This window comes from Cupressus sempervirens, chromosome 8 (assembly GCF_028749045.1).
Source record: "Cupressus sempervirens isolate cs-2001-9-10 chromosome 8, ASM2874904v1, whole genome shotgun sequence".
Classification (NCBI taxonomy): Eukaryota; Viridiplantae; Streptophyta; class Pinopsida; order Cupressales; family Cupressaceae; genus Cupressus; species Cupressus sempervirens.
The window spans coordinates 411,147,612-411,157,202 of NC_143125.1; positions in this window are offsets into that span (position 1 = coordinate 411,147,612).

Below are 9,591 nucleotides of genomic sequence, written 5' to 3' on the forward strand. Positions count from 1 at the left end.
CCTCATACATTCTCTTCTGGACATCAGCTAGGCTTTCCAATTGCTCCTCTCACGCAGGGATTTCCTTGTTATGTGCCTTTGTTCCTTTCGAATTGGAGTTTCATTGGTTCGATCATTTCTACAGGAGCTCCATCATTATGGGGGGGGCTTGGTGTCTATTCTCATGGGGGGGCTGGTTGTACTTATGGTTTTGAGAGAGTCTCTTGAAACATTTCTGGCGGAAGTTGTCCTTGGGGGGATTGGTTGAGGCCTTCCTTCCTTCACTTCATGTTTTTTTTAGCATGTTGTTTTTACCTCTTTTTTGGAGGAGGGTTTTTCCCACAGGGTTTTCCCTCTTTCTCCGTTTTACAGAGGTTGCATTGTACATGGGTACCTAACATGGCCTCGTTGCCGGGACCCATTATGCATTTCATCTTAGTTTTAGGAGCTTAAGGCATTCCCATAAGTTGCACTTAAGGGGGGGTGTTAGCGTAAATAATTAATAATTAATTATTTATTCTATTACTTAAGCTTACTTAGGTTAATGCATATTTAGTATTTAATGCATGTAGTGGTTGTTGTTGACAACTCGGGAGTTTTCTCCTTTTTTAGCATATTCCACTTTTTGAGGATATGTGTTGAGTTGTCATTTTTGTCCTCTACCTCCTTCCAGCTTGTTCTACAAGCTTCCATGAGGCCTTTTTATACACTCTCTCTCTCATTGTAAATCAATCCATTCACATAGCAATTTCATTTTTCTATTGTGAAATATTTTCTCTTGCATTGTTTGCTTCATGCTCTTGCTCTTTCGGTTTCTCTTCAGCAAGCTATTTGCATGTAGGTGATCTTGGCGACTGCGGAGTTGGATTTCATCAACTCCTACATTAAAAACATTGGCATATTTTGGGGATACAAATCAATCTTCTAGTTACAAAACTAAAAAAAAAAAGAAAAAAATAACAAGAATAGGTCTCTTGGTGAAAACTGAAAGGCACCATTAGACCGCAAAAAATCAAAAGCTAAGTAGATCTCAATGATACATGATGAACAAGTTGATGCCATGAATATAAGTATTCCAATATTCAACATGCCACAAAGTATTTTGGAGCTCTCTCGATCAGCCTTCATGTGGGAAGTTATTGGTCTCAATCCTCCTAATCCTTCCTTATATCTATTTGTGTATCCCTAAATCCAACTTCCTAATTTCTCCAACACCCAAAATCAAACCTTTATCCAACAAGCTTTTGAATACATCATTATCAATAACATCCCATACAAAAAATCCTTTGACCCAATTATCCTCAGATTCCTTGATTCGTGAGAGGCAGACACTATCTTACATATGGTCTAGGATGGTATATCTTGAGGCCTTTCTAGTAGTTTGATTTTAGCTACAAATTCAGAATGAATCCTACATAGTTATGGTTAGTCATGGAGCTAGAGATTATCAACTAACAACACCAACAATGGATTTCTTCTCAGCATTCGTTAGCAACATTTATGATTTTGTATAAAAGTGTTGAAAAAATATTAAAAAATTGCAAAAAATCTTGACAAAAGAAGCAAAAAAGTTTAAAAAAAAGTCATGAAAAAGTGGATGCCTTGATAAAAACCTGACAAACAGGTGCCTTGGGACAAAAATTTGAGTCATGAGAAAAATTCCATCCAAAAGTGAAAACTTGGCAAATAGGCACCATATGTAATAAGTTATTACTCCTCCATCTATCAGGATAACATCTAGTTTTTACCCCTTTTTTCATTCCTTGATCACATCCTTCATATTGAAAGACATCCCTAGTCCTTGATCATGGCCCATGAACTAGTTAATGTCCATTGCTCTCTTATCCAAGCGTCACCAATTTGTACATACTCTATCTTTGGCCTTTCTACATAGTCTATGTCTTTGCTAGGGGCATATCACCTACACAATGCCCGAGTTTAAAATTGAATTGGGGGCATGTCCCTTAGTACATCTTATCCATTGGACTTATTGCATATAATATTGGAGCTAACACTTGTGAATCCTTTACAATCTTGAAAAATCTTAAAAATTCAAAAACAATATGAAAAACTCCTAAAAATTCAAATACGATCCTAAAAAATTCATAAAAATCATAAAACACCTTTCAAAAATTCATAAAAATCACAAAATGTCTTGAATAAATCCATAAAAATCATAAAATGTCCTTGAAAAATTGATAAACATCATAAAATATCCTAAACAAATCACTAAATAACGTAAAATGTCTTGAACAAATTCATAAAAATCATAACATGTCCTGAACAAATCACTCAAAATCATAAAATTTCCTAAAAAAATTCATAAAAATCATATATTGTCCTAAAAAAATACTCAAAGTAATAAAAAGTCTTGAAATAAACACTAAAAATCATAAAATGTCTTTAAGAAACTGGTTACACAAAAACATCAAATATCCTCAAAAAACTCTAAAAATCACAAAACCCATCAAAAACTTGTAATAAACCTTGTACATAGTCATTGTTCATAATCAACCCATTTGCTTAAACACTCACACTTTCATAGACTAAAACCCAAAGCACTACACTTGAATGACAAACACACTATCTGAGCAATGTGTACCAACTATCAATCCAACATGTCACTATGAACCTATCAATTAAATCAACACACAGACTTATCACATGATCAACCTGTCAAAAACTCTCTAAAGACCTAAAACATTAAAAGAAAATAATAATGGACAAGAATAGTTGTTTGCTCATGTTGTTTAGTGAGTAATTTATTTTTGCTTTATTTTTCTTTGGTCATGTTCCTATGCCACTCGATGATATAAACTAATCTATGAGAGTGGTCAAGATGGTTCATGGTCAATCTTTTATTTTATGTCTGTTAAACATGTACCTTTAAGAGTTTTGGGCATGTATATATGCCTTAGGAAGGACAAGGTCATTTTCTATCTACATCATGCTTGTTTACACAAAAGGTTTGCATTTGTGCTCTAGCCTTTATGCCATGATGTGTTGCATTCTATCTGCCATTTCAAATAAATCTCCATAAACATATAGTGCACTTTATGAAAGCAAAAGTCTTCACTTCATATTAATTGGTCTTCATCTTGTCTCCTTAGTCTTTTATCATTCATCTCATTAATCACCACCATGATCATGTACTCTAATACACCAAAATTGTCTTCTCCATTCATTCCTACATCATCATACACTGCTTGTCAACCATCAGTGGCTTTCCACCAAGTCTAACCTCAATTTGACCCAACTTTGACTAATTTTGACCACATTTGACCATTTTTGACTAATTTTACTCATGTTTTGAACTCTTTTCATGGTTTTGGGCATGCACACAAAGTTTTAGGTCATTCTGTGTCTAGTCAGGCTAATTTTGGCCCCTAGAGCCTTCTGGGGCATATTTTGCACTATCAGAGCATAGTTGGGCTTCCCAAGTGTGCTTTGAGTGCACTTGGTATTGTCATAGTGCACCTGGGATAGTTAGATACCCAAAACTACTCTAAGAGCCCCTATTTTGCACTCTAGAGCTCATAACTTTTGTGATTCAACTTCAGTTTGTAATTTTTCAGTTGTGTTGGATTTGTATCATTGTGGTGAAAAAATTGAGCTATAATTTTCATTATTTTGTCATTTTTTTGAATAGTAGCCCATAAAACTACTCTTGAGCCCCTAATTGATCCCCGCTTTGCACTTTGGACCCCATAACTTTGGCATTTGAACTCTAATTTGTCATCCATCAGTTGCTAACGATTTGTCCTCTCATTATCAAGAAATTGACCTATCATATGCATATCTTAGTTAATTTCTTGAGGGGGCACCCATATATATCATCTCTATTAGGGCATGTTGTTATGACTTTCTCATTGGTCATTCTTTGACACAATGCTCTAAATCACATTTCATCAAAGAGGAGAAAAATATAGATTCCCAAAAATGGTTCTTGTCTATGGTTTCATCACTTTTTCATACTAACTCATCCCATTTTCTCATTTCACTAATTATGATCTTTTGTCCAAACTTGAATATCACACGAGTAAGTCTTGACAATATACTTCATCATTCATATCCTCTTTCACATCAATTATAGATCATTTCAGAATCATATCAAAACAACCTAGAATCATATCAAATCAACCTAAAATTAACCTAAATCAGTCCTAATCAACCCTGAACATGCAAAACATCCCAATCTATCACCATCTATCCAACCCTAGGCATTGTTGTTGCCTCTTAGTGCCTTGGAAATCTATCAATGTATCAAACCTATCAATTTGACCTTAGTACTCATGGCTCTTAGTGCTAGGTCAAACTGTCATTCACATCATCTGATCTTTGACATTGTTGAGTTTCTTAGTGTCAGATCATGGCATTATCAACCATTTTAATAACATTGACAGTGTTCATTGATGCTATTATGATCAACCCTATCAATCAATATTGGTCTTGTAGCATTTAAAATGTCAATTAAATTTTACATGTCCTTAATCCATCTCATGTTTCCTTGGCATGTTATCAATTTTAATAAATCAACTAATTTGATCATGGCTTTGATTTGTTCACCATCATCCTAGTTGATCTGGATAATCGTCACATTTTATCCTACACTTATCTAATCAAATTGATCAATCATCTACTAATTTTATCTATAGGATTAAATAACCCATAATTTAATCCTATGTCATTCCAATCATTTTCATCTCACATTACTAATCATTCTTCCTAACTAACATTCTCAATTAATTGATATTAATTAATTAATTAATTAATCTTTCTTCAAAAACCATGGAAATCCTCGATTTCCTAAGTCATATTTTCCACTTCTAATTTCATTTTTACTAATTTCCATTTGTGTGGAATAATGAATTTTTAATTCAAATATTCCACATAATATTGACATAATCTTAACATCATCATGATACATGGGTATGACACATCATAGATTCTCCATTTAAACTTGGCTAAGATATGTCATAATCCATATATTCTTATTCCTTACACATATCTATATTTAGTCATCATCATCATAGATTCTTAGCTTTAAGTGGCTTTGAGGTATCACACGATGTGTCATAGATCCTCCACTATTTTTAGCCATGTTGACTTCCATGCATCATACAATCCTACATTTGGCATCTTGTGATATATGTATCATGGATTTTCAAAGGAACCTCTTGCCAAGTTGCATATCCAAGGTGACAAGTCCAATGCTCTCCTCTTGTATGTTGGCTATAAAATGAGCCACATTGCTCTCATTTTTGGTCCTTGAGTCCTTCAAGTCCTTGGTACTTGGTCATAACAACTAAGTCCAAAATCATTAAGCTTCAAATCACTCTTCTAGTATTCTCATAGCATCATCATATCATAGAATTTTTATTTTCAATTGTTTTCATTATAGGAAATTGGAGCTACATTATATAGAGAAGAAAGAAGGAAATGGGAGCTACAACCAAAGAGGGAGTTTTAATTTGTGTTTCTTTATTTAATTTTTGTTGTCTTTCATGGTAGACTATATGGTTTTTAGTGTATGTTGATTGAGTTTAGTGTTTACTCATAGTATGCTAGATAACCTATGTTCTGGTCCTACATTACCACTTGATGTTGTTGTTATTGCTTTGGATGTTGGTACATCACATATATGTTAAGTGGATTTTGATTAGGTTGTGTGTTAGGAATGTTGGGTCCTTGTACCACTTGATGTTGTTGATGGTGTTTTATATCTTGACTATGTCCCTTAGATGTGACCATTGATTTGGGATCCTTTATTTGATGCATTTGAGGGTTTGATGCTTCACCTTGGGACATCATGTTTATTTGGAAATGGGACACATTCCTTTGTGAGCTTGATGAGATATCAATGAGACTCTTTCTTTGTGGTTTGATAGGTTCACTTGAAATAATGGTTGATGTTTAACATGGTGTACCCATAGGGGGTTCTATAGTAGTTAATGTTGTTGTAGTTGGTAGATTTAGGAGCAAGGGGTCACTTTTTTTATTTTCTTCCAAAGGAGGTATGTTTGGCATCCTATTGTGTAAGTACTCTTAGGAATTTATTGTTGTTTCATTATTTGATTAAGATCAATCCTTAATGTCCTTTTAGGGTACTTTGAAAGAGTCTTTTTAATATTAAGTGATGGAGGTTCATCAAATAGGGGGTTGATATTGATGTGTTCATAAGTACCTTAGAGAATCTCAATGGATGATTCTTGGTGAGGTCTCTTAAGTGTTACCTTTGTAGTTGAGTATTCCAAAGGTTTCTTCCCCTTATCTAATTCTAAGTTGATCCTAGGTTGTATGGTTTCAAATGTAGAACTCTCTTGATTTTTAGAATTAGGTCCTTCCAAGTTGGAGTTAAACTTCACTATTTCTTGGGTTGCCAAGAGTTTGAAGTTCTTTTGAAAGGTTTTATCTTGACATGCTCTAGTTATTTCTTCATTGGGGATGCCATATTATGTGTTGAATTCATAACTTAGGTGCAAGGTACCTTTTTGCATGTTTGAAGGATTAAAGGTACTTGTGTTAGGTTTTCTAAATTCAAATGAATGAGTATGTTCATCTTTGGGTGTCACAAGCACACTTCTACATTCAAGTGGTATACGTATGAATATAGGTTTGAAATTGGAATTCCATTGAACCATTCCATGTGTAGGGGATTTGTTAAGAGGGAATTTCATGGTGGACATGTTGTTGAGGGTTTGTTGTCTTGTTTCTTAGGGGTCATTGTTTGGAGGACACATGCTTAGCAGGTCCACAAGTAATGTTGTGAAACTTTAGTTTGATCCAAGTCAAAAAATTATTGAGATTTCTTGGTTTTCTTTTGCCTTGGATGAGGTTTTGGTTATGTTTGCACTTGATAAGATAATGGTCTATATAAGTCTTCTAGTCTTTTAGTTGGTCGTGTCCTTGTGAGAGCTGGCATGATACCTAAGTATGAAGATGAAATGGGGGATTTTGAAATGGACCTTTTTTCTTTCAAGTGTGCACCTAAAGTACCAACTATGTCCAGATAGTACCAAGTGCACCCCTAGGGTGTGCATGTGGAATCCAAAAGGGTGTAGTTAGTAAATGAGGTGTTTGGGTGACAAAAATGTAAGGTATGTATGCTTTATGTGTTTTCTATGGTTTAGAAAGGTAATACAAGTTATGGAGATCTAGTTTGGGACTCTAGAACCTAAAAAGGATTCCTTAGTTACCAAGTGTGCCCTGAAACTACCAAGTGTGCCCTTGAGGTGTGGGCTTGGTAAAAAAGGTGTGAAATTGGTAAAATAGGTTGAAACTTGGTAATTTGGAAAGGGTTATGTATGATATAACTTTTTTTTTGGAATTTTTGGGTTTAGGTATGTGATGCAAGTTGTGGAAGTGAAAAATGACCTAGGGTAGTGATATAAAAAGTGAAAATGTCCTAAGGGGATGATGCACAAACACAAAAGCAAGTGATGTTTCTAATTTCTTGATTAAGGGATACCAAGATGATCCTAAGGTATGTAAAATGCAGATTGTGTTCAACCTTGGACTTTGGATTTGTGGAAATGAAACTAAGGGTTTATGTACTCAAATAAGATTAGATTATGCAAAGGGGTTATTCTAGGGTTGATAATGACATTTAGGAAATGTAAGATATGGATGTAGGATCAAGTAAAGTGTTGGGTTTGAAAAATGATTTGGACAAGTTGATTTTTGGAAATGTTTGTGGGACTTAGGAGTATCTTGATACTTGGAGGAAATGCGAGAGTTTTGAAATATGTATGATGAAAAAATTATGTGACTAGTGTTTAATAAAAATGACATTTAGGGAGACTAAGGATGGGATAAGGTTATGACAAGTATATGCAAGGTTTGAACTTAGGAGGAAATCTTTACAAAATATCAATCTAAGAGTTTAACCTTATGAAGATGGACTTTGGATCTTGACCAAATGAGACAAAAATAAAAAAGATCAACTTGATAAAAAGTACAAGGTCAAATCCATCAAGACATAGAATTTGACCCAAGAAATATGATTAAAAGGATGACAAAAATACTAAGTTCAAGATCTTTTATCCATTGACATAAGGAGATACCCTAAGATTAATACTTTGTTCTATTTTTTTAGTAAGTTCAAAGGGGTTCTAGGTTTAAAATGAGGTTTATAAGGGGATCAAGATGAGGGCTAGGTGAGGTGGGTATGCAAAATGCAAGGATCCTAAGGTGCAAAATGGGGTTTTGTACTTGATCAGAATGAGGAACTATGTAGGCAACTATGAGCAAGTCTATGGTCTAATAGTGCAATTTGGAGGTCAAAGTGGACTATTTTGGAAACCAAGTGCACTCTAATAGTGCAGTTGGGGCTGAGAAGGGTGCAATTGTAAGTTTAGGGGTGTAGTTGATAAAGAGTGATGAAAATTTGGGGATATTCTAAGGTCGAATGGATTTCCGATTGTTATGTTGGAAAGTGGGTTGACTAAGGATGATGTTATGATCAGAATAGGGATGAAAAATGAGGGATACAAAATGATAAATGAGGACTAGGATGTAAAAAATGAGGGCTAGGATATGCAAGAATGCAAGTTGGGGGATGCAAGATGGAGAATAAGGGTGGAGAGGTGAAGATAAGGAGATGAAAAATGAAGACTAAGGGACACAATATGAAGGCTAAGGGATGTTTTATTAGGGATAAAAGATGCAAGTATGAGGATAAAAATATAGATGATGCAAGAGTGTCCTATTTGAAGGTGAATTCTAAATCATGCCAAGGACTCCTAATGCTACAAGTTTTCATGTTTGCAATGTTCTTAAAGTTTTGAGAAAAGGTTCTCTATGTTTTGATAATGTGTATGTTTGAGAGTGTCAAAGGTTAAAATGTGTTTGGTGAGAGTCTTTAAATTTTCCATTACCTTGAATAATTTCATGCACACACACAATAAACACTAGACAAGAATAGTTGTTGTTGAACTTAAAAGGCACATCACAACCTAGGCTCTAAGACTATATCCACTGAATTCCCACTTGAACCAAAGTTTAGTCACACTTATCTAGACTAGATAACCTAGGATCTTGGCACCATAGGCTCCCCCTTACAATGCACTAACTTCTTAGGACTACTAAGATCCACTTCCCAAGGGTCATCAGTTTCTAAGGGACTGATGCCTCTACTAAGGACTGTGAGATTGTGGGATATCTTCCTGGGAATGGGTGACCCCCTAAGCCAATGGGTAGAAAGGATTTTGGCCACTAAGAAATGATGTTTAGTCTGGGTACTTCATTTTTCAAGTGGATGATAAACTTCCTTAGAAGGTCTCCTAGCCTTGAGAACTGGGGTTTGACGCACCACAAGGGTACTGGAGGAGAGCTATCACCCAATAATAACATTGATAAGGCATTAACCATATCAAATCTATTATAGTAGTTGGAGTGTATGCCCCACATTGGCCCATTACCACTTTAAGGTCAACCCCTAGGACTCACCAAGTGGTGAGTCTTGGTTCCAAGGTAGATCTCTCTAAAAGAAATTATACAAATTTCTCTTACAACCAAGATCCATGAATGGAAAGGGGAGAGGATACATATATGAAACTCTTTGGGTTATAAACAATGAAAAGACACCAAATATAAAATAAAGTTCATCTTAAG